General features: G+C 49.4%; 1 protein-coding gene across 3 annotated transcripts in view; it reads right to left on the reverse strand.

The window, feature by feature from the left end:
• Positions 1–24,358, reverse strand: part of EPB41L1 (erythrocyte membrane protein band 4.1 like 1) — a 127,640-nt gene that overhangs the window by 86,453 nt on the left and 16,829 nt on the right. For all 3 annotated transcript variants that reach the window (XM_043602487.1, XM_043602485.1, XM_043602483.1), the window contains exon 2: positions 23,132–23,182. The gene's annotated coding sequence lies outside the window, so the exon portion shown is untranslated. The remainder of the gene's footprint in view (positions 1–23,131; positions 23,183–24,358) is intronic.

Below are 24,358 nucleotides of genomic sequence, written 5' to 3' on the forward strand. Positions count from 1 at the left end.
CAACAAGACATCCTGTCACGCACTCTCTCCACCTCTGGGCTCTCAGCTCAGGCCCGTTTCATTGAGGATGGTGGCAGCTGGCAGGCTCCTCTCACAGGGGTTTTGGCACCCCCTGTGTGGCTGATGGAATCAGGCTGCATGGTGCCCACTCTAGGCCTGCTCCAGCTCCACATTTGGGGCACTGGCTTTGGCTGCACTGTCCTTTTCTAAAGCTTCTGACTATCTGCTGACTGGGACAAAAAAAAAAAAAAAAAAAGAAGAAGAAGCTGCATCCTAGGCCTTGAATTCTAGTCAATTCCAATTTACTTTGGTACTTTTGAAGTGTGTACATGGAATCTTCCCACCAGAATATAAAAAATAGCAATCAAAAAAGTACCAGCAACAAAACAGCTATTTTATCTTCATCCAGTGATCAAAACCACCCCTGAGAAGCAGGACCTAGTATCCCCATTTTACAGATGGGGAAACTGAGATGTAACTTGCCTAAAGACACCTAGCTAAGGAATGGCAGCATAAGGATTTGCACAAGTGTGTCTGACACCAAAATGTATACCCTGACCCCTGCACCACACTGCATCTCTTAGGAATAAATCACCTGGTCCGACCCCTTTACTCCTTAACCATGGAGGAGAGGAATCTGAGACCCAGAGAAGGAAAAGGATTTGTAATCAGCCAGAACATCTATTTATTTACTGAGCAACTACTATGTATGATGCACTGAGCTAGTGCCGTGAATGACGAAAAGTTTCAGCTTCCATGTTCGTGGATAGTTGGGTTATGACTGTAATTGTCAAAACTGAGCAATGGGTTCGTGGAGGTTCATTATACTATTCTCCAAACTTTTCTGCATGTTTGAAATTTTCCATAATAAAAAAAGTTAAAGAAAAAAGGATAACAGAAAGATGGCTCATGAGCATGTAAATTCTAAGTCTGGCTTGAACTTAGAAAACCAGTAAAATCACCCAAACTTAGAAATATTTTGCTCTGACAGTTTTGAAGGTCAGGAAAATCAAGCATACTGGAACCCATTTAGAAGCCTCTCGGTCTCCATCTTTCTATACAATTGTCTGCCTCTGTGTTGTTGCTAGGAAACTGGTGAGCCGGGAGAATCCCAGTCTGGCTGGCTGTGCCCTCTCCCCTCCCACACTGTCCCTCAGGTAGGGGTGGAGTACAATGCCCCTGCCCCCAGACCTGACCCTATCCACTGGGCAGTTCTCCGTGGGTCCACAAGCCACGTGATGCAGACTGAGACCCTGTCCGCCACTGGGAGAGAGGCAAGTATAAGTCCAGAGAACTATGATTAGAAAGCAAATTACAGGCCTCTCTCTGCAGATCCCCAACTCACAAAAACTTCCTAGCAGTCGGAGGGCTTTTATTCAGTCAGGTTGCCCAAAGCCTCCGGAGAGGGCGAACACATCCAAGGCGGGAGACTGACGGTGTGATTATGAATGAGAGGAACTACATAACAGAAGCAGAAAATGTGGCAGGTGGAGAGAGAGAGGCCACTGGGAGGCAGTACAGCATAATGGTCAAGGACTCTGGCAGCAGGTCGGCACCTAATCGGCGGCTCCAAGGCTTCGGAGCTGGAAGACTTCGAGTACAAGACTTCACCTCTCTGAGCCTTCATTTTTCTCAGCTGCAAATGGGGGATCATTCTACCTATGATACAGACTAGATATAGGGATTAAATGAGGCAATATAGGTCAAGTGTTTAACCCAGTTCCTGGCACACAATAAACAGTGGCTTAAAAAAGTGCTAACCACATGATCCAGCAATTCCAAGGATACACAAAAGACTTGAAAGCACGTTCTTGAAGAGATGTTTGTACATCTGTGTTCATAACAGCATTATTCAAAACCACCAAAAAGTAGAAGCAACACAAGAATCCAACAACAGATGAAGGGGTAAACAAAATGTGTTATATACATACAATGAAATATTTTTCAGTCTTAAAAAGGAAGGAAATTCTGACACATGCTAGAACCCGGGTAGACCTTGGAGACATTATGCTAAGTGAAATAAGCCAGACACAAAAAGACAAATACTGTTTGATTCCATTTATATGAAGTATATACAGTAGTCAAATTCACAGAGACAGAAAGTAAAGTGGTGGTTGCCAGGTGCTAGGGGGAGAGAGGAATGGAGAGTTATTGTTTAGCGGGTATGGAGTTTCAGTTTTGCAAGAAAGAAGTTCTGGAGATGGATGTGGTGATGATTACACAGCAGTGTGAATGTACTCAACACTGCTGAACTGTACTCTTAAAAATGGTTAAGATAATAAATTTATGCTATGTGTATTTTACCACAATAAAAAAAAAAGTTAATAAAAAAGAAATTACCAGGCAGAAAACAAAAAACTGAGTAAAAGACTAAGAGACAAAGCTAAGGAAATAGGAAGAACTGGAAAAGTATGCAGAAATGGGGTGATACAAAGAGGAGAAACAGGGACGCCTGGGTGGCTCAGTGGATTAAGCGTCTAACTCTTGATTTCAGCTCAGGTCATGATCTCACGCTTCATGGGATCAAGCCCCATGTCAGGGTCTGCACTGGCAGCATGGACCCTGCTTGGGATTCATTCATTTATTCATATTCTCTCTCTCTCTCTCTCTCTCTCAAAATAAATAAACATTTTTATTTTTTTATTTTTATCTTTTAAAGTTTAATTTTATTTATTTTGAAAGAGAGAGAGAGCAAGTGGGAGAGGGGCAGAGAGACAGGGAGAGAGCAAATCCCAAGTAGGCTCCACACTGTCGACACAGAGCCCTTGTCGGGCTTGAACTCACGAAGCGCGAGACCATGACCTTTGCGGAAATCAAGAGTTGGACACCAGCCAACTAAGCCACTCAGGTGCCCCTGTATAAACATTTTTTTAAAAAGAAGAAGAGAAACACACTTCACATGCACACCCTTTCAAAGCCATGGAACACAAATGGAGGACTTTCCAGCAAGGATTTGCACTTCCAGGATACTCAGGGCCTGCTTTCTACCCTGAATTCTGCCCCCACTCAGGGGATGTTCTGATAATCAACAAAGCGTAGGCCTGTAGCCTCACTCTTCTCCATCTTCCTGGAATCCTCAGGGAAAGAGGGAAGGATGGAGGACCAGAAGGAAGTGAAGGAAGGAATAACAGGTAGAGACAGCAAGTGCCAGGTGGCAGAGCAGCATGTGAAAAGGGCCTGAGCTATGAGCCACGTGTGGGGAGCACTCCAGGGCGGCAGGAGGCTCAGGTTTATCAAGGGAAGCAGGAATGGGGTGGGGGGCAAATGTGAAAGGCCTTTACTGACCGCCTACCACACGCTGGACACCGCCCCACATCTTCATTTTAGTAATCCTAAGAGGCAGGTGTTCATGTACCCACTTTATGGAGAAAGATGAAAATTCAGACAGATAAAATAACTTGTCCCAGGAAAACCAGATGGTAAGCAGAGAGTAGGGATTCAAAAACCAGCTGACTCCTAACCTTGTGCTTATTTCTTCTGCCTACGGGATATCCGTGCAAAAGGACAAGACCATGGGCTCTGGACTCAGAATCCCAAATCCCATGCTATCCCCTCACTAGCTGTATGATCTAGAGAAAATTACTTAACCTTCTGGGTGTCAGTTTCCTTATCTGAAGAGTGGGAATGACCGTAGCACCTTCATCATATGGTTTTAAGAGAATTCGATGAATAATATTGCAGGAAGAGTGCACTGCATGTGGTGATGCTGAGAAACAGAAAGTCTCTTTTATAATTCATTATGCCTAGGCCCCTAGGAAACCTCCCCCCACCCACCTCCGCCACCACAGACCCCCGCAGACAGACCTGCCGCCATTGCTTGTCCCTGGATGAGACCAGTGCAATCTTTAGAGCAAGGCAGAGGCCAGACACAGATCCCTGAGAGCATTAACAGCACGATTAGATAATGACCTCTCGAGAGCAGCAGGAACATCCTGGAAATGACCTCCTCCACTCTCTGCTCTTGACTCTGTGGCCTAAGTTGTTCTGCAGATGCTCAGTGGGATGTGATCTAAGTAGTCTCCATTCTCATGGGGTGAACATAATAGAAACAGGCTAGGCTGCCAAGTTACCTACCTGTTGGCCTCCACCATGGGCTGACCCTTGCCCCTCGACACCTTCTGGGATGAGGTGGCCTACAATCACAGAGCATCAACACCAGGAAGACCTTCAGAGACTATCTAATTCCACCCCTCACCATACAGATCAAACACCGAGGCCTGGAGATAAGTGGGAAGCTACTTAAGGTCACATTGTGAGCCAATAGCAAAACTAGAACACAACCCTGGGCCACCTAACTCACTGGTTTTTCCAATTTATTTTGACATTCCTACATTTTATTGTGTCAAATTAAAGTTTACATATTCAAATTTCAAGAGGTTTAGTCACCCCTATAAACCTAACTCTGGGAGGTTGGCCTTACGGGAAAGGCAAGATCTTTGGGGACAAAGACCTGGATTCAAATCCTAGCTCCACTTCCACCACTTCCTGGCTGAATGGCCCTTCAATTATTTATATATTAGAAGACACTGGAGGGCAGCAGCGAAGAGGGTAGGATAGCTAGCTCTGCCTCTTCCTGGCAGGCAAGTCCTTCTACCAATCACTACTTCAGGGTCCTCTTCTATAAAGCCGGCCTCGTGTGGTCATAAGCACAAATGAGAAAAATATAAATAAAGGACCAGGCACAGTGCTTGCTATGGAGTAAACACTCAATAAATGATGTCTACTCTTAATACTATTATCTCTAACGCCAAGATTGGGGCATGCTGCCATCATGCCATCAAAAGATACCTCAGTCTGACGGCTCTAGCTCTCTCAACTCCTCTCATGGAATTATGAGGTGTTAAAGCTGGCAAGGGCCCCATTTTACAGAAAATAGAATTGAGACCCAGAGGGAAATGACTTGGTCAAGGTCATGGAGCAAGTTAATGAGAGAGTTGAACCAGAACCCAGATCTCTGGACTCCTACTGACTTAATTCTACAAACACGAGCTCTTACTGTCCAGGCAGCTGTGCTTGCATGTACATTTGGGGGGAAGAGACCCCAAATACCAAAGTGTAGCTAGCTTCAGCAAGAATGGAATTAATCAACCTTGCCATCATGGCAGACCCAAGTCAGAAGTAGGGTGGGGCTCCATGCTGGCAGACCAGGCCAGCTGGGCCAGCTGCCAAAGTGGTACTATAGGCACAGCTCAGGACCCGCTCATCAGCTACATAATAAAGTAATTATGGGATTAGGGATAAAATTAGTCATTTGTGTAATTATTTCGCTCAGAACAAGAAGAGAAAGGGCCTTTTTAAAGAGTTGTCCCTCAGCCCCTCCCAAGAGTATTGCTGTAGAGGTGCAGATGAGTGAACATACACACAAACACATATACACACAGTGGTGATGGCAGCAGATGAACAGGACTGCTTGGCTTCCTGTGGCAGTGCCTCACCTACCAGTCCTAACCCTGACGGCCGGGGACTACACTCTCTGACGTGTGTGCTTCATGGAACACTTTTGTCACGCTGTCACAGGGTACACTGCCTCCTCTCAGAGCCCCCATCCCAGAGAATCTGGTCCCTTATGCCTCTCCCCAACCATGGCATAATCAGATCTGGGCTCCCCTGGCCCTCCCTCCATCGTAGAGAGGCTGGTGGTACAGTTACCACAGTATCTGGGGGACCACCAATCCAGTGAGACCCCTGGTACTGGCCACTGTGTTAGGCAGAATAATGGCTCCCCAATGATGTCCATGTTCTAATCCCTAGAATCTGTGAGTATGTTACCTCGAATGGCAGAAGGGACTTTGCATGTGTGATTAGGTTAAGAATTTTGAGATGAGGAGGTTCTCCTGAATTATCCAAGTGGTCCCGATGTAATCAGTCATAAGGTCCTTATAAGTGAAAGAGGAAAGCAGGACACTGAAAGTCACAGAAGGAGGTGTGACGATGGAGCCAGAGTTTGGAGTGATGCCATTGATGGAAGGGACCATGAGCCAAGGAATGTGGGGCCTCTAGAAGTGGGAAAGTTCAAGATATAGTTTCCCCTGGAGTGTCTAGAAGGAATGCAGCCCTGTAAACACCTTGATTTTGGCCCCATAAGGCCCAGTTCCAGACTTCTGACCTCTAGGACTATAAAATAATACATTTGGGCTATTTTAAGCCATGAAGTATGTGGTAATTTGTTACAAGAGCAGTAGGAAAGAAACTAATACAGCCACCTAAGGAGGGATCCTGGAAGCCCACCTTTCCCTCCAGGATTGAAGCCCCTGACAAAACTCTCTCCCCAAGGGCCAGCAGGGGGTTCCTGGGGCCAGCATGTACCCTGAATGCACCTCTAGGGATTAGGCTTGTACAGGAGGCCCAAACTCTAACCCAGAGGGATACCTTTGGGGGAAATGGCACCCCCAAAATGGAGAAAGGGGGATAGTTCTGGAAGGAAAGGGAGAGGCCCCATTTTACAGCTCCACTCCAGGGACTTGGCCACTATGACACACTCTCCAACATAGGGACACTGGCCTCCATAAACCAGACCATTCCCAGGAGTAGGTGGGCATCAGGGAAAGAGACTACCAAGAAGGCCAGAAGCCTGGGTTCTTGCCCCAGCTTGGCCCAAATCCCAGGTGGCATGCCTTGGGAGGTGATCACTCTCATCATGCCCATTTTACAGCTGAAGAAATGGACTCAAGACAGTGGAGAGGAAAGCCTAGTTTGAACCTAGGCAGCCTCACTCCACAGCCCTACCTTAGCCCCCTTTTAGCATGAATGAGGCTGAAGAGGCTGAAGAAGCCCCTACATATAAGGAACAGGCTCTACAGACCTGAGAGGGGTCAAAAACAGCCTGCCCTTCCACTCTGGATGCTGGGCTTTAAAGTGGCACAGCAGTTGGGCAAGATTTACTGACAGTCTAAAAGGTAACCACAGCCCTTGACCTAGAATTCCCCTCCTGGTACCCCACCCTAACAGACATCATCTAAAAGACAGAAAAAGCACTTTATGTGATGTTCATTGCTGTGTTGTTCATAAGAGCAAAGACTGGAAACAACCTGAATGTCCATCAACAGGAAAAGGGGTGAATTGATCACGTATTTAATGGAATTCTCTGTAACGACACAGAAGGCAGCTTTGAATACACCATTAAGCGAAACATGCAGGACAGCCTTAGAGATGCACCAGAGAGGACTATACTTACATAAGAAAAGGGCAAAGGGGAAAAGTTGAAACACACCAAATCCCCAATAATACTAAGGAATCACTTTTTCCCTCTCCCTGTTTTTTAAAATCTTGTACTGTGTTGTTACTTACATAATTAAAAAAAGAAAGTTTTATTTTAAAAAACAACAGTAACTGCAATGAAGCCCCGAGGAACCCACAAACTGAGAAGTCGAGGAGAGAAGGGGAAACAGGCAGATGAGGGTGGCCAGAGACGTAGTGGGAAAGCTGGAAAGAAGGGTGTGGTGTTGTGGAGACCAAGGAAAGATCAAGACCAAGGTGTTGTGGAGACCAAGGAACGCTGGAAAGAAGGGTGTTGTGGAGACCAAGGAAAGAGAAGGAAGAGGAGATCCCTGGGTTCAGTATGGCCTGTGAGGCTCTGGTGCCCAATGCTTGTCCCTAAGCCCCAACCACATTCACAAGGCAAGCCAGGTGCCAAGAAGGCTCTTGTCACTGACTCCCTCATGTTCTCCACTGAGGAGTCTCAGCGTGCTCCCACTGTGACCAATGTCCCCAGGAACAGCAATTCCAAGGCAAACCAAGCACCGAGAGAAGCAATGGTGCACAGCACCCATGGCCATCCACTCCCATCCCAGCCCAAGGGGAACAGAAGAGGGCTCATGTAGAAGAACCTGGTCAGGATTTTCCTGGTCCATAACCCCTCACTAATTCTACCACCAGTGTTTCCACAGGGACCCACAGTCCACACATGCACACATGCATACATACACACACACACACACACACACACACACACACTCACTCCTTAGGCCCTTTCTCAACCTCTTTGAGACATGTCCCTTAGAGCCTGTGCCTCCTGGGTACAAGCAGATGCACAAGCATGCCTGAGTCACATACCTGTTCACACATATTCCCCTTCACACACACACACACACACACACACACACACACACACACCATCAGCCTGCTTTCTTCTCCAGAAAGCCCCCTTCCTCCCTCTCTCCACTCATTTCATCACAGACCTCAGGCCAACTTGAGCACAGGAGGGAAGTTCCCCCAGCAATTCATGCCTGACATCACTGTCCCATCCCTATCTACCACCACACTCATAGCAGACAGTGGCCAAGGTGGAGGGAGGCTGGGGCACAGAGCTAAAAGCTAAACCAGGATCTGAAGGCCAATGACCTAAGAAGCCACCTCTGACTCTCTCAATCTAGTGAGCCAACAAGAAGCAGAGCTGAGTCACTACCAGATGTCCCCCATTCCTCCCCCATTCTAAGGAAACTGGCGTCCCTTCCTTCAGCCCACAGCCCAAATGTATGGGCCATCCTCCCAGTCAGCCTGTGGTAATGAGTGTGGCTGGGCCAAGACGAGGCCAGTATCAATTAGGCCACCCCCTTTCCTGCCAGTGAGCTCAGCCTCTTTACTTTGCTCCAATTTCGGCTCATCTGAAAAACCCTCATTTGAGGTCTCTGGAGGATCTTAAAAGTGTTATTCAAACATTAGCTCTGACACATGGCCTCCCCCACTCAGACATCACCCGCCCCAGGCAACACTTTTCTCTCCTGCTTTTTGGCACTGCCAGGAACGAACAGCTTCTACAGTCCGCCACATGGCACCACAGGTCTTGCCACTTCAAGCCCTCCAATCCAGGCCTGCCCCAGCTCTCTGCCATTTTCCTGGGAGAGATCGGTGAAGGGGATTTGGTGCTTCCTGTATGGCAGACATGTCATTTTCTTCAACCTCTGTAACAACCCCCTGAGGTGGCATTATGATTCCTGTGTCACAGATGCCAAAAATGAGGCTCGGCGGCCCTGCCAAGGTCACCCAGCTGGCACGTGGCTGAGTTAGGCCTGGAACTCGGGATTACTGAGCTCCAGGGCTCTCCCAATGGCTCCACCCACCCCAGCATGCCCTGTTCTGCACACTGCCCAGCTCCACCCCAAGTTGGGGCATCCATCACTGGCTATACTTGACCTGTTACCCTGAGCCTGGGTCCAGGTAGAAGGGATGACATAAGAGGAGCTGCAGGATTTGGGGTTTCTAGGAGAAACTTTAGAGAACACAAATTTCCTAGGGAAAAAAAAAATGAAACAAAACAATGCTAAGAGCTGTTCACAACTCCCTATTCTGCCATGCATTTAACATGGGCACCTACAAGAGACATGGTCAAAGGCTAGACAGAGTACAGAAGGTCAAAAAGAGCAGGATGTGGGCTGTGTGGTCAGGGAATCCAAAGCTGGAAGGGCCAGAGAGTTCAGCCCAATGCCTTTGTTTTTACATGTGGGAAACTGAGGCCCAAGGAGGGGTAGGGACCCATCCAAGGCCAAGAGTGAGTGTGTGGCTGTGCTAGGATTCAAATGCAGGTCTTCTGACTCTTAGGTTACCTTTCCCAGACCTAAAGAATGAAGGGCCTGGAGCAGATGTTGCCTGGGATAAATGAATGAGTGAATAAACAAGGGGACCCATCACCTCTACAGCTGAGGGGGTGGAGCACAGAAACCTATGTGGTACTTCCATGGGGACCCCAGCCTCCCTCTGGTTTCTCACCCCATGAAAGATGCAGGCAGGAGGAAAGCCCTTCCATTCACCAAAGCTGAAGCTCCACCAGGAGCCAATCACAGCCCTGGAAGAAGGCAGAAACTTTGGTTCCCCTGGCAACGCAGACAAAGGCCTCTCCTCAGCACAGCAATCAGCTGAAGTAGGGATGTAGACTGCCTTCCACCCCAACCAGATAGGGTTCTCCTCTCCTTTCCTCATAAGGAAGGAATGGACCCAATCCTTCTGGTTTTCGTTCCCAACCTCCAGCTACACTATGGGCCTATCTCAGATTTGAAGGAGGGTGTGTGCATGGGCTTCAGAGTTAGGGGCTTAAGGCAGTAGTCAAGTCCTGCACAGTCTGTGAGTACCTTCTGTCACCAGGTGTGTGATCTGAGCTGGGACGGGGGCCTTTGTGAATGTTCATCAGGTCATCACCCCCACACTCCTCTGAGAGGCAGTGCCAGCTGAAGAACCACAGAAGGGCCTGGAGCAGAAGGGCAGGTCCCTTGACCCAGGCCCAGCTCTGGCATTAAATCACAACTGGACCCCAGCAAGTCTCATCTGCTTTCCCATGGGTCTCATTTTCCCCATCTATGAAAGTACAAGATCTAAGACCTAGGGTTCTCTGGAACAACAGCCCCTGTCCACACTCATCAAAAAATAATAGGTAGAGGGGACGAATAGGAGCTTGCCTTTTGAAAGGCTTCCTAGCCCCCTGCCAAGAGCCTTGGAATACACGCTACATTCCACTAACTGTAATTGCCTCTTTCCACCCGCTTTGAGGAAAAGGAAGAAAATCACAGGAAAACTGATAGACCCTGGAAAACAGCTTCCAAACAACACCCCCAGCTTCAGCCGCCCACAGGCCCAGCCGCCCCTTCCCTCGCCCAGTCCCTAGCCCCGCAGATAGGAAGTGTGCACAGGCAGGAGATGTGCACAGCTTCCCTGGTGAGCTCTCTCATCACTAGGGGAGAAGTCAATCACTCAGAGATTTCAGAAGGATTTTCTACACGGAGAGTCAGAACCAAAAGAGTAGTTTCTCAGGAAGCTTCTCAATTCCCAGAAAAGTCAAACTACTGACATCAAAACCCACGTGCATTCGCCATGCTTTCAGCTCTGTAATCCCCCAGCCGCCCTGTGGAGAAAGCCTGCAGCCATCAGGATGCTGCCAGCTTCCCTCGCCTCCCACACTCCCCATCCCCCACATCCTGATCTGGTCCCTCTTCACTTCAATATGCCGACCTGCCAGAGTTTAGGCCCCTCACTTCTCACCACCTCCATACCTACAGCCTGCCCATTGGGTTTCCAGGCCTCCAGCCTTGCCCCTCCAACCCATCCTCCCACTGCCAGAAATCAGATCACCTCATTCTCAACCTAACACCCTGCAGTGGCCCTCATCGTCCCCCTGATAACGTTCCAGCTCCTGGCCCAATACACAGGTGCTGAGGAGCTGGGCCTGCCTGGCCTCCACTTTCCTTTCCTGCTGTCCCCAAATGGACAGCAAACTCTGGCCACTCCAGGACACCCTCCCGTTTCATGCCTCTGAACCTTTTCTTTTGCACTTGTGACTGCCACTGCCTCGAATGCCCTTTCTGAAGCCTACACTATAGGATGAAGATAACAGCTCCCCTCACTGAGTGCTGAGTAGGTGCCAGGCCTTTGCAAAGCCCTTTGCATTCCCTACTTTATTGTCATCAAGACCCTATGACACAGGCACTAAATGCAGCCTGTTTACAGCCTAAGAAACAGAATTAAACACGTGAATGGGCAAGGCAGAAGTCACATGGTTGATAAGGGGAGGAGCCAGGATAGCAATCCAAGCATCTGACCCTGAGGTGGCCTGATCCTTTGCCCCCAAGGGACAGGGCAGTGGCAGACAATGTGGAATCAAAAGACAGCATGTTCCCAACAGCACTGCCTCTTTATGGGCCTTTAGGAATAGTCTGACTCACATAATGCCTCCAGAGAGGCCCTAGCCCATTCCTGTGTCCCCAAGTGTGTCCCCAACCCGCACTCCCTGCAGCTACACAGCATGAGCTCTGCAAGCGCACACAGTGTCTGAGCTCACATGGCAGAAGTACAGCTCTATAGTTACAATCAGTGGCCCAGCAAGGACTCCAGGCGACGTCTTTCAGGAAGTCTAAACTCTTGCCCTAGCATCAGGAGCTTCCAGAATCCAGTACCAGTTCAGTTCACCTTCTCAACCTTGCCCACTGTATCCCTTGCCCCACACACACATGCTCTAGCCACAACACATTGGTGGGTATTCACCATCCACGTCGGTTCTCACTAAAAGCTGCTATTTATTGAGCACCTATTAAGGGCCATGCCCTAAGCCAGGCACTCAACTAGCACTCTCGTGTCTCTACAACTCATTCAGTCATCCAACAAATCCTTCTTGAATACCTGCTATGTGTTATGCAATGCGGAGTCAAGAATGAACATGACATTAAAAATAAAAGACAAATGGTTACAAATTGTGATAAGTGTTATGGGGAGCCAAGAGGCAAAGGCAGAAAGCAGTGCAGTGAGGCAGGGGAAGGAAGTGTCTAAGAAAGCTGAGTTGTAAAGAAGAAGGACCCAAGGCTGCCAAGAGTCAGGAAAAGAGAATTCTAAGAATAGGGAACAGCAGGTGTAGATGACCTATGGTAGGGAAGAATTTGTTAAGCAGAGAGAAGATTCCTACAGCTGAACCAAATGACCAGTGGGGAGCTACATGAGTAGAGGGGGAGACAGGGACCAGCTCATTGAGGGCCCTGCAGGCCATGGTAAGGGCAGAGGAAAGACACAGAGTGACAAGATCTGATTTGTGTTTTATGAACATCACTTTGGCTGCCACTTGGAAAGGAAACTTGGGAATACAGATAATATATGTAATTTATGCAAAGTAACTGGCATCGCGCTGACTCAATAAATGTTAATTCCCTTTCCTTCTCTCTCTACCCCTATCCAAGGCTGGGAATGTGCTCATTAGCTCCTGTTCCTTCCCCTGATCTATACATTGTCAGAATTTGAATTTTCTGAGGAAAAATGATCTGTATACTCTTAACTGTTAGATGTGGTCCAGCGAAAGGATACAATTTGCCCGGTGTCATACGGTGGGGCTGTGGCAGCAGAAGGCAGAGTGCCTTCCCTCTTTCTCCTGAACTAGACCCTGGGTGGATCTGAAGGTCAGGAGGAAGTGGAGGCAGCAAATGTTGAGGCTTACCCCTGGATTCTTGTTCTCCCCGATTTATCATGGAGAAGCTCAGAAAGCCTGCTTCTCAGGTAATTCCATGCTCAGGTTAAGGGGGAGGGAACTAGAGTAAGCGCCACCTCTAGGCACACTCTTTCTGCTTGACCCAGATAAGGGCAGGCCAGAATATAGACAGAAAACCCTTCTAATGGAGACTGGATACTTGCCAGGATATTAGCTGATCCCCCCACTACCCCCAGGAAACAAGCAAGGGTCGTGACCCTCATTTTCCCATTCAGAACCTAAGGTACTTGGTGTGCTATAACTTGCCCAGGGATGGATGGGGCTCAGTCAGTTAAGTGTCTGACTCTTGGTTTTGGCTCAAGTCATGATCTCACAGTTCATGAGTTCAAGCCCCACATCAGGATCTGTGCTTTCAGCGCATGCAGCTCCAAGTGTGGAGCCTGCTTGGGATTCTCTCTCTCTCTCTCTCTCTCTCTCTCTCTCTCTCTGCCCCTTCAGCTTGCTCTCTCTCTCCAGCTTGTGCTCTCTCTCTCTCAAAAAGTAAATATAAATAACAATTAAAAAAAAAAAAACTTGCCCAGGGATGAAGAGACAATGGCAGAGGTCAGGGGCGCCTGGGTGGCTCAGTTGGTTAAGCTTCTGATTTTGGTCAGGTCATGATCTCGCAGTCCATGACTTCCAGCCCCACATCAGGCTCTATGCTGACAACTCACAGCCTGGAGCCTGCTTCAGAGACTCCCTCTCTCTGCCTTCCCTCACTTGTGCTCTGTCTCTCTCTCTCTCTCTCTCTCTCTCTCTCTCTCAAAAATTAAAATAAACATTTTTTTAAAAACAAACAAACAAAAAATAGAATCATAGTATGTGGCTGCTTGAGGATTACAGAGCCCAAAGCCCCATCATACAGATGATGACACTGAGGTCCAATAAAGGATTTGCCCATGGTCACATGCTGACTAGGAGTTCCAAGGCTTCTGCTTTCCAGCTCCCCATGCAGCTTCCCTGAGAAAGGTGGGAGAGAGGCAGAAGGGAGGCTGGAACTGGGGGTGGGGGGGGTCAAGGACAGGGTAGCACTGTCTGCTCAGGCCTGCCCCGCCCCGGCTCCCAGCCTTCCCACAGCTCAAGGGTGTGGCAAAACCTGCCAAACCAGTCCCCATGCCTGGGCCAAGTGGCAGAGCCCAGAGCTGCAGGCTGGTGGGTAGGCTGCAGAGACAGGCAGCTGGGGGGCAGGGAGGACACAGACAGGCTCCTCCCCAGCCTGCCAGCCAGACCACATGAGCACTGCCCTGGGGCCAGCATGGGTGCTCACAGCCGAACCACTCCATCACCTGGAATCAGGCACAGCCAGGACTCACCAGGTCTCCTGTCCCCATCTGGCACAAGGCCCTGCCCTCTGCTTCCCTTCCTCCTCTGGAAACTCAACATGTCAGCTGTCAGTGCCACTATGGCAAGAGATCCAGGACTTAAATGAGAAACACAGCAGGAGGCAGGGAAATGTGACAGAAATGACACGTAGACACTCCTCCCTTCCCAACCACAGCCACCAGTATGAGGTCCCACCACCCTATGACTTGCTAGGTATACACATGCTGACCCTTTGTCTTCCCCCAACCACAATGACCAAGGCCCAGGAGGAAACAGTTGAGCACAAGATGCAATAGTTGGGGGAGGGGATCAGTTCTCACACAGCTCGATGACACTCAGTGTAGACCTGGGAAAGCCTGCCCTTTTCAGGTTTCAGTTTCACTAGCCTTTCTGTGGAAGGGCTAGGTCAGCTCCGTAGTTTCAGAAAGTCTCGAAGTTTTGCTCTCACCCCATCTCCACCCCATCTCTCGACACCTCGTGCCCAAAGGAAAGCATAAGAGTTTACAGCCACCAGCATGGACAGCCCCGGCTAGACGGGGCTGGCCTCTGTGTCAGGGGCTGCCTTGCTGGAACGTGTTCTGTCAGCCCTAGTCCCAGCCTGGGGAAGCTGGGCCCACAGGCCAGCGGGCAAATTCTCGGGTCAGACTATGTGGGAGATGATGATCCTACCAACTTTTTCCCGGTGCCCAGATCCCCATTCAGAAACCATTCCCAAGACCTGCAAGCCCCAGGAGCCAATTGCTGGGCAGGCAGGAACGTTGGCATCAGCCTAGTGAGGCTGTGAGCACAAGACACGTGGGCCAGACAGGTGCTCCACAAACATCAGGGACTATCCTCATATCTCAACCAATACCCTCCTTTGGTAGACAAGGAGGAGCCCCAGGGAGAGGCAGGAACTGCCCTGAGGTCACTCAGCAAGGCTCTGCAGAGTTGAACAGCAGCCCAGGCCTGACCCCGCCCCCAAGCCTCCCAGCACACGCCACCCCCCACAGCACAGACATTTTTCCAGATTCAAAAGCATGCATCCCACATCCTCATCACCCCTTGGGAACTGCCAGAGACTGGCAAGAAGTCTGCTGTTCGGCACGGATCGTGTGTTTGCCTGCTGTGTTCACCTCTGCATCCTGGCACGTGAGACAGTGCCTAGCGAATGAATGGCAGGAACTCAGTGAATATTGGTTGACTAAATCAAGACTCACTGGAGGAGCGACTGGAGGCAAAATCCACCTCTAGGCCCAAGTCACTGGGGTGGGGGCTGGGGGAGCAGGAAACGGCAGAGAGAAAAGATGCATCTGGCTTTTCGGGGCTCAGGACGCATATAGGCTGTATGGAAATGGCAGGGGCACCGTTGGCACAGAGCTCTAGAAATCCTGGGCCCAGCGGTGTGAAACAGGTTGCACCCAATCACACCAAATGTACTTCAAGACCTGTGTGTGTGTGTTTCTGTGACTTGACGAGGCCACTGAACCAGTCACTCTGTCATTTATTCAGTCACTCACGTACTCTCCAAAAGTTATGGAGTGACAATCAGGGTGAGTAACAATCATCCACTGCCCTGTCCGTGCTGCCAAAGCCAGAGGCTGATCCCCGCTGCACCTCTGGCCCGGAGCGGAGCTTCCTGAAGACCCAGGCTGAAATCGTGGCAAGTCACTTGCCTCCCCTAAGACCCACAGCTGCGTTTGTAAAGTGGAGACGGTGACTGCCTTCCTGCCTCTGTTAAAGAGTGCTCTAAAGATGGCATACAGTCATGGAGGTGAACACGCTTTGCAAACTGTAAAGTGCCAAAAAAGATAGAAGAGGTTATTGATAACAGTAACACTGCCATCCCTAGCCTAGCTGGCCCCACAGAGCCCCAGTCTCTAAATATCAATTACCATCACCGCTATAGTCATCAACAACACAGTAACACCCATCAGCACTGGAGTGCTCGACTGTGTGCCAGCCACAGTGCTACCCACATGGCCTGCATTCTCTCATTTGGGCTCCATTACCTCCTAAGTAAGCGCTATTGCCGTCTCCATTGTATAGGTGGTAAAACTAAGGCATAGAGAAGTGAATCATCTCACTCAAATTCACACAGGAGGGAGCAGAGCAGGGGTATATCCTCAAGTGTGTCTGGGTCTGGAGCTCGAGCCCTTCTCAGTTTCATCTGGCTGCCTATGTGGGAGCATGTCACCTTGTTAAAGCGACTCCCCATCTGCCAAAGCCTGTGATGGCCCTGAAGTGATGTGGTCACCTCACTGACCTTTGTAGTACTAAGCCTGAGGTGGATAGGACTGGCTAATTTCATCGTCCTTGTTTGACAAATGAGGCAGCTGAGCCCCCAGGAAAACTCTGCAACCACTGACTCAACTCCTTGATCACAGAATAACAGGACACAAAGGACTGGAGAGAGTGGTTCCAGATGGGGAAACTGAGGCCCAGAGAGGGAAAGGGACCTTCCCAGGTCATTTGTTCAGACCTTTCCTGAGACCTTCTCAGGAATGCACATATGAAGAAGGCAGTGTCTGCTATTCTAGTTTTTTTTTTAATTTGTTAATGCTTATTTATTTTTGAGAGACAGAGAGAGACAGACTGTGAACAGGGGAGGGGCAGAGAGAGAGGGAGACACAGAATCCCAAGCAGGCTCCAGGCTCCGAGCTGTTAGCACAGAGCCCAACGCAGGGCTCAAATTCACACACCACGAGATCATGACCTGAACTGAAGTTGGACCAAATGAGCCACCCAGGCGCCCCTGCTCTTCTAGTTTTATAATGCTGCCCCTACTCCGCTGCTAGCTCCCCGTGTGCATCCAGGGCTGGCCGCAACTGGCGACTGATGCCAATTACTTTCCTAGTCTGAGTCTTGGCCTCCCCAAGCAGGAAAGGAGAAACTAACCAGCAACAAGTTCTGGAGGCCATCACCATTTCTGTAAGGCCCAGGAGGCCAGTCTCAGAGCCTTTACTCTCTGCTGCCCCCAACTCCTGGGAGGTCTAGAGGTAAAGAACATGCTAGCACTATATTCACAGAGTTGTGCAACTATCACCACTACCCAAGTCCAGAATCCCAGTTATCCTTACCAAATACTGAGCTGAAGCTCAGTTCCTTAGGAACCCAGGGCTCTCCCTGCTTTGGGCCAGATTTCACTTTTCTAGGAAAGCCCAGAGTGCCCCCAACAAAAATTTCTCTGGGGCAGAAATGGAGCAATATGTAAACATTCAGTGGACACTGTGTTCCACTTACTGAAACAAAGGTGTGGATTTTCTGGGAAAGGGGTGTAAAACATCCACCCAGTGCAAGCCTGCCCCTCACCCCCATCTTGCCACTCTAGCTGTCCTGAATGCAACCATTATGCTGACCCTGGCCTCAGTTTCCCCATCTACTTCCTGGGCAACAGGCTGAAACACATGTTTCCAATGTCCCACAGAGGGGTCCTCCCCAACAAATGGTTAATCTCATCCACCTTGTGGGAAGAAAAAGTCCAGCCTGTTAGGTCAGTCAAGACTGGCCAGAGCAGGAGGTTGAGACTGGCTGGGGAACTCTCAGATTCAGAACTGGTGACACTTCATTCCGTAGGCCTTAGGAAGCTTGGGAAGGTTTGAACTGGGGACATAACCCCCACATACCTGGCTGAATCAAAGACGGAGTCTCAGTGGCTGTCCATATAGCCATCAGCACTGGGCAATGAAGAATCAGGCTTCCTGGACATTGGCTTCTCTCTTCTACCACTGCTCTGCTACTCATTAGCTATGTGGGCTTGGAGAAGTCACTTATCTTCTCTGAGCCTCCATTAACCCACCCACAAAAGGGGAATAATTATACCTTCCCTGCTTTACCTCTCAGGATTATGGTGAAAATCCGATGGGATGATAAATAGAAAAGCGCTTCGCAGGAAAAATACAAGGGGCTTTGATTCTAGTACAGGTGTGAGCCAGATGATAGGGGCCATGGGGATAAAACACGCTCCAGTGAAAGAACTCCTCTGCCCTTCCGTACCTCTTTTCCTGCTATAGAAATGCTGGAATCCCTCCAAGAAGGGTTGGAAAAATCCAGAGATCTCAGAGAAAACAGGGGTCACAGAAGGAATGCTGGACATCTGGGCCCTGTCTGGATGACATTCGCTAAGCCTGCCCACCCCCCACCAGAGACAGCCCACTCCAGCTCTCAGACAGGCAGCAAGCCATGGGGGAATGATCTGTACCCACGTGGGGGAGAGTCTGAGGAGCAGCCAGGGGAACCAGAGTCAGCATTTCAGAGCCCTGCTATGGGAGGAGTGGGTAGGCAAGAGGAAGGAGGGGAAGGGGCGGGGGGAGGGGGCATTCTCCTTGTTGAGTGACCCACGCTTTCATCCCTCCTGCAAGAGATAATGACACAGGCACCTTCTTGTGACAACTGCACCTACGTAATTTTCCTTCTCTGAGCCTTGGCTTCCTCATCTGTAAAATGGGTTGATAAAGCCTCTGATACACTGAGTCCAGTTCAATAAATATGACTGCCATCCTTCCATCCTTTGAAACCAAGGAGGTTCCCAGGGCTAACATTACACTCTTCCCCCAATTTGGAGTTGTCTGAAGAAAAATCTGAAGGCACTTCCAGGACACAGCCCTGGCTCTGAGGGCACTGTCCATCTTCTGACAAAGTGCATGAGATTAGCTGTGCAAGGAGGGGCAGGGGAAGTGAGGAAGAGAAGGGGGCCTCTCCGCGGCTTAGAGGTACATGCTTCAGCCTGCTTCCTGGGGAGGGGATGGGAAACCCCACCACTTGCCAAAGCTGTTAGAAACCATCCTGCTTCTGCGAGCTTTGTGTTGTTTGGAGGAAATGCTGACTCCTGGGGGGCGGGAAGGGGGTGGGGGGAGAGGGGGTGGACCACAAGGGGGCGTTTTTCCCACCATTCACCACTGGGAGGAAGTGAATAAAGGACTGACCCTTGTTGGCACCCACCATCCACCTGGGGCCTGCCCTCCATATATCTGGGAGAAAAGGTGAAGGAACAGGGCACCTGTGTGCAGCTGGAGGCAATCAAACCTCTTCACACGACTGAAGAGAAGAATATGGAAGGAGGGGCTCCCTCTGAGAAGCCTGAGAGACAGCTGGCCACCCTCCTCCCTCCACTCATTAATTCTGGCCAAACTGAACTGCTCCGGCATTTCCCCTCCATGCCTCTCCCCAGGCAGCTCCCTCCTCCTGGAGAGCCTTCCCCTCCAAATCCAGCCCCTTTGAGGAGCCCAGACAAAAATGTCCCCTCCTCCAGGAAGCACATTTTGACTGCTGTGCCCTTGCTGTTCCCCTTTCCCTGAGTTCTCTCCTCTGAGCCTCAGTTGTACTGTTCCTATCCCTCTCCCATGGCAATGTGCACCATGGACTGTGTCACAGCCACACCTACACACATTTATTTCCCCTCTGGGGGACAGATGACTGTAGTGGTCCCTAGCACAGCCTTCGGAGCTAGGCAGACTTGAACTCAAGCACCAGCTCTATCATTTATGAGCCATCTGATCATAGGAAAGTCGCTTACCTCTCCGGGCCTCAGTTTCCTCTGGAAAATGGGTGCAATAACAGTACCTACTCCATAAGGTTGTTGTTGCAATTACGTGAGATAATGCACACTAAGTATTCAGCACAGAGCCTGGCACAAGGCAAGAACTCGGTTAATGAGACTTATTTGTTACGGTGACCTTTTAGGAGCTTCATAGATGATTCTTCTTTCCATCTGCCACAGAGCCACACATTGGATGGATGGGTTTATATAGAGGCAAGTCTGCATGCAACACAAGGAAGCCCTTTCCCACAGGCAGAGCAGTGTAACCTGGGGAGGGGCTGCCTCTACACATCATGAGCTCTGTGTCACAGAGCAGCAGACATAGGACAGCCAGACACTTGAACTACCAATGAGAGGCAACAGATGTGGTAATGGAGATGGGCTCTGAAGCCAGACTCCTGGCCTCCTCCTACTCAATGTGTGACCTTCACTAACTGTGCCTCAGTTCCCCATCTATAAAATGGGGATAGTAACAGTACCTACCCAAAAGACTATTGTGAGGATTAAATGAAATAATACTGGGGCATCTGGGTGGTTCAGTGAGTTAAGCGTCTGACTTCAGCTCAGGTCATGAACTTGCGGTCTGTGAGTTCAAGCCCCTCATCAGGCTCTGTGCTGACAGCTCGGAGCCTGAAGCCTGCTTGGGATTCTATGTCTCCCTCTCTGTCTGCCCCTCCCTTGCTCATGCTCTGTCTCCCTCAAATAAATAAACATTAAAATTTTTTTTTAAAAAAGAAATAATACCCAGAAAGCAATAAAACATGCTCAGCACAGGGAGAAAAATTCAACAAACATTACCTATTATTATCATTATTGGTATTTGTATTATTATCACTGAAGAGAAGAGTTAGAACCCCTTGCAGGCCTACAAACTGTTTGCTCTCCTATAACCCGGGACTCCACTAACATCCTACAGCACTCTCACAGCTCTGTCTGTCCTGCAGGCTTGACTCCCCTTCTAGTTACGGCCCTGCTTCTCCATTAGCTACATGGGTAGCCATATGACAAAGGCCTGGGCACTGAGAATGTCCCTATCCCCCCACAACAAGGACTGACCCAATCAGAGTTCTTCCCTTGGATCAATATATAGATCCTAGAAGAAAAATAGTTCTTTTTTTCTGTTTGGGTTGCAAAGCTGGGGTAGTGGACGGATAGTTCCTAATGAGGGCAAAGAGGAGAGATAGCAGTGATAGGATACAGATGGAGAGTCCACTCGATTCCTCATCTTTCAATTCCATGGACAACCCCAGGATCCATTAAAGTCCTTCTCTGGTTCAAACCACTTTGAGTTTTTGTCATTTTATTTATGAAAAAGCCATGCCCAATTATACAGGCCATAACCTAGATAAGGTCTATGCTGGCCATGGGCAGGGCAAGGCATAAGGCAATACTGCAACTGTTCCTGTGCGTCCTGGCACAATCTCTATCATTTGGGCTGCAAGGGACAGTCTACAAAGCTTGTTCCCAAGAATCATCCTGACCCAGGGGTCTTTAGACATTGCTTCCTAGAGCCTTAGGAATCTGCAAAGGGAAACTGCACCTTCCCAAACACCCAGGGAACAAAGGGCAGTAAGGAGGGCAGCAAGATTCTGGATAAACTGCTGCCAAGCCAACCTCAGCAGTTCTGCTACAAAAGCTTACATACTGGGATTCTGCTGCCCCAAAAGGTTTGAAATACCCTCTTCTGATTCCCAGAAGAGCATTAATAAGTAGCCAGGGCGGATGTGTCCATCCGCATTCTAACAGAAGAGAAAACTGAGGCCCAGTTCCAGATTGCAGGCCAAATGATTTCCACTGCATCAGACTCCCTGTGAAAATCTATCATTTCTCACATTTCCTGTCTCCTCCAGTAAACTGATGACGGTTAATACCTAGAGTGTCATCTTTCTTGGCTCTAACCCCTACAGGGTTGCCTGCTTCTGAGTCTGGCTCCTCAGAGGCCTTACAGGAAGCTCAAGGAACTTGTAGAATAAATGTATGAACCAACCGCTATCTCCTCTTACCAAGCCCACACCTCCCGCGACACACATACCTTAGTTCCCCCTCTCCCTACCCATTTGCCCAAATGTCCAGGAAAGACCAGCAGGCCCCCTCCTGGGAACTCCTAATCCACCTCCTCTGTCCTGGCTGTGCTGTGACTGTGGACAGAGGATTCCTTGTTCCCAGTGCTTCCTGCCCAGAAATCTCCGTGGGGCCCATGTGCTGGCAGGAAAGAGCCAAATCACTCCTTTTAGCTAGAGCTAAAGCCACCCCTCACCCCCGCCACCCCCCAGAGCAACATGCTCCCAGCTCTGCTTGGCATTTATTCTACCTGCCTCAGCTGGCTCAGTCCCACCTTGTCCCCATAGCCCTTGCTCCCTAGACACACACACACACACACACACACAAACGCGCTCATGTGGAGAGTCCCCTAGGGGTACAGAAGTGCCTCCAATCTAGTCGAAAACAAAAACCAGACGATTCTGGAATGACAACATCACAGAGCTGGCAGATGTGCCTTACTAATAACCCACAATGACATTTGCATATTACTTCACAATTTCCCAGTCAGTATAACTTCATTGGCTCAGATCCCTCTCTATGCCCTCACCCTGCCAGAGCCACAGAACCTCTGAGCTGGAAAGGGGTTTCGACACACCCCATGCCAGTGGTTTGCAAAGCATCTCGTGCAGCGCCAAGGAAGGGTTCCCTGTCATTATCTGGAGGCTGCTGGGGGCTGAGGAATCAGCCAATTAGAGTCCCCCACACCTACCCCCACTTCAACCACGCCACAACCCCACTGGCTATTTTGCACATTGAGAGTCTTTGGGGTTCATTTGAAAAAGGATGTTCCTACTGGACAGTTTGAAAACAACTCATTTGTTGTTTTCCTCCACTCCATGTCCTGACAGTATATATATGATCCTGAGGCCAACACAAAGAAAGGTAGCTGCCCACCGTCACTCAGTAGTCAGTGGCATAACCAGAATGAAAACAACCTGTCCTGAATCTAGTGTACACCTGGGAGTGGTTATGCAAAAGAAAGCAAGGGCTGCAGGGTCAGGAGATCCAACTTCCAGGTCCAAGGCCATCCATCATGGATATAGGCAAATAGGCACTATAGGCAAAGCACACTGTCTAACACAGAGGTGTTTGATGAGTATGCATTTTAGTCCCTACCTCAAAATAAGCCAAAACCAGAGGACCTTCAGCACCGCCCCACTTTTTAAACCCACCAAAAATCTGTGGCCGAGACAAACCTTCATGACAACCCAGCAGTTAAACATATCAAAATAGAGAGCTTGAGGGCCTGGAAGTCCAATATGTCCAACCTAAATGCAAGAAGGAGAATTAGGCTGTGCCTTTGTAACACTCACCCCTCCTCCGTCCACACCAGCTCCCCCAGGGGAAGGATGTCAGTCAGGCACCTGGAAGGAGGAAACAGCGTTAGCTCCTCCGAAATAGAACGAAGTTCATAGACCCAGCAAGGAGCTGGAAACTGAGAGGCTGTCATTTAGCTCTCTGAGGAACCTTAGGGAAGTTGCTGAACCTGTTAAACAGAAAGGCCTGTGTGACTACACAGCAGAGCTAAAGGGAAAGTAACACTTTTGAAGTGGAAGCGGCCAGCAGGGGCCAGGCCATGAAGGGCCTCCGAGGCTGAGGTAAAGAGTTCAGTCTTAATTATAACAGCAGTGGGAAATCACTGATTCATAGGGTAGAGAACAGACTGGAAACAGGCAAGAGCAGCTCTCAGTGTACGCATTAGGGGTTCTTGTGGTTGTCCAGGGAGCTTATGACAAGGGCCCAGACTGGGGTGGTCACAGTAGAGATAGAAAGAAGTAGATGGATTCAAGAGATCCTTAAGAGGCGCTACCCAGGGGTGTCCGGGTAGCTCAGTCAGTTGAGCATCCAACTGCGGCCCAAGTCATGATCTCGCAGTACATGAGTTCTAGCCCTGCATCAGGCTCTGTGCTGAGAGCTCAGAACCTAGAGCCTGCTTCAGATTCTGTGTCTCCCTCTCTCCCTCTGCCCTTTGCCCGCTGTGTGCTCTCTCTCTCTCTCTCTCTCTCTCTCTCTCTCTCTCTCTCAAAAATAAATAAACATTAAACAATTTTTAAAAAGGGGAGCCTTGGGGCGCCTGGGTGGCTCAGTCGGTTAAGCGGCCGACTTCGGCTCAGGTCATGATCTCGTGGTCCGTGAGTTCGAGCCCCGCGTCGGGCTCTGTGCTGACAGTTCGGAGCCTGGAACCTGTTTCAGATTCTGTGTCTCCCTCTCTCTCTGACCCTCCCGCATTCATGCTCTGTCTCTCTCTGTCTCAAAAATAAATAAATGTTAAAAAAAAATTTTAAATAAAAAAAATAATAAAAAATAAAAAATAAAAAAAATAAAAAGGGGAGCCTGGGTGGCTCAGTCGGTTAAGTATCCGACTTCCGCTCAGGTCATGATCTCATGATTTGGGAGTTTGAGCCCCACGTCAGGCTCTGTGCTGACAGCTGGGAGCCTAAAGCCTGCTTTGGATTCTGTATCTCCCCCTCTCTCTGCCCCTCCCCAACCCGTGCTCTGTCTCTCAAAAATATATAAACATTGAAAAAGTTTTTTAATTA

Source organism: Prionailurus bengalensis, chromosome A3 (assembly GCF_016509475.1).
Source record: "Prionailurus bengalensis isolate Pbe53 chromosome A3, Fcat_Pben_1.1_paternal_pri, whole genome shotgun sequence".
NCBI lineage: Eukaryota > Metazoa > Chordata > Mammalia > Carnivora > Felidae > Prionailurus > Prionailurus bengalensis.